This window comes from Octopus bimaculoides, chromosome 17 (assembly GCF_001194135.2).
Source record: "Octopus bimaculoides isolate UCB-OBI-ISO-001 chromosome 17, ASM119413v2, whole genome shotgun sequence".
NCBI lineage: Eukaryota > Metazoa > Mollusca > Cephalopoda > Octopoda > Octopodidae > Octopus > Octopus bimaculoides.
In genome coordinates, this window is record NC_068997.1 from 26,536,588 (window position 1) to 26,538,482 (window position 1,895).

Genomic DNA, 1,895 nt, shown 5'->3' on the forward strand with positions numbered 1-1,895 from the left:
GTTTGGCCGTACGGCTTTTTTATGTTGTTTTTACTGTCCAATTTTTCCTGTCTTGGTTTACGTTTGCCACCTTGGAATCCTCTGTTTAGTTGGTTGATCCACTACTCAGGAAGAGACTATTCTAGAGTACGTCCTGCCTTATCTTCGAAACGTAGAGTTAGAATAGAGGCAGCTGATGAATAATTCCAAGTGGCTTTCTGTTTTCCTATGTGTTCATTCCGTTGTCTGTAGTTCATTTTTCTAACGTCCTGTACCCTGATATGCATCTATATACACATGTAGATGAAAGTATATACATATATGTGTGTATACATGCATATATACTTTTTGTATATACATATACATATATATATACACAAGGGGTTGCTGAAAAGTTCCTGGCCTTAATGTTATCACAAAAGGCCTGATTGAAGGCCCAACTTTCCAAGTTCTTTTACAGGGCTTAGAAAAACTGAAGGACTACTGCAATAAGTGTGTGAATCTGACAGGGGAATATGTTGAATGAGTCATAATCAACTGATCTTCTTGAATTTTCTTTTATCCAAAGCCAGGAACTTTTCAGCACCCCTCATGTATAACCACACATGTGCATGCACACACACACACACACACACACACACACACACACACTTACAACCACTTTCCTCCCTACTACATACCTACTTGGTTGAAGGGTCTTTGTCTTGCAAGTAACTTGGCAACCTCACTAGTGCTGGTGCCATGATAACAGCACAGACACTGGAACTCAGATACGGAGTTGGTGGGGAGGGGGAACTGTGTCATCAGATTCTGTTGAAACCATCCAACCCATGCTGCTCTCTGAAGCACCCCTTGAGTCTGTCACACACACACACACCCAATACACATGTGCACACACATCTGTGGGGGTGGAGGAGGTTAGCCTATCCAGGTTTATGCAGAAAACCCAAAAATGTCATCTTCATAAAACATCGTTGGGGCTGGGGGTGGCGGTACAGGTCGCCCCCCCCCCACCTTTCCAGTTGCTACACTGAAGATAGCTGTTAAATGACAGTGATAATGTGTGTGTGTGTGTGTGTGTGTGTGTCTGTCTGTCTGTCTGTCTCTATACACACACACACACACACATGCACTCGTAGACACTATGTACTCTCACCAGACTTTACAGGTGTTGAAATAATAACATCTGTCATTTCTTTGTGACAAACAATTTAAATATTTCCTTTTTTCCCCATCATTTGCAATATGGCAGTTATCCAATTATATGTCCACTTCCTTCAGTCTGTGACATAATTCCACTCAGTCTAAAGACTGGGCAACATTTCTACAATTAATTCAGACTTCCTCTTATTATCAAATTGGTACAAGCATAGCTATGTGATTAAGAAGCATGCTTCCCAAAACAAGATTTTGAGTTCTGTCCCCCTGTGCAACACTTCAAGCACTGCCCTCAATAACCCATATACATATATATATATATATACATGGTTGGTGTATGGTAATCCTGGTGGTGGCGGTGGTGGTGGCGGCGGCTGTTGTGGTGGTGGTGGTGGTGGTATTCATAGTGGTATTGTAGGTGCAATGGCGGTGGCAGCTGTAGTGGTGTTGGTGGTGATAGGCAAGTCCTGATTGAGCAGACCTGTAATGACAGACATTCCAGCCATGACGACCATCCTGTCTTCCTCTTAGATACAAGGAACTCAGAATCACATCATCTAATACATACTTCTTTAAAGTCAGTAATGTGTGATTTGAAGATTTAGCTGCTATTTCTAGCAGGCCACATGATGACATAGAAGCTTCCCCTCCTCCACTGTTGGCTCACGATTGCAGGATTTGGAGTGGTGGCAGTGGTGGTGAAGATAATAATAATAATAATAATAATAATAATAATAATAATACACAATTCCTATCAT

At 41.7% G+C, this 1,895-nt stretch overlaps 1 protein-coding gene across 2 annotated transcripts in view; it reads right to left on the minus strand.

The window, feature by feature from the left end:
• Window positions 1-1,895, minus strand: part of LOC106878476 (rhophilin-2-B) — a 67,919-nt gene that overhangs the window by 28,990 nt on the left and 37,034 nt on the right. The window lies entirely within an intron of this gene.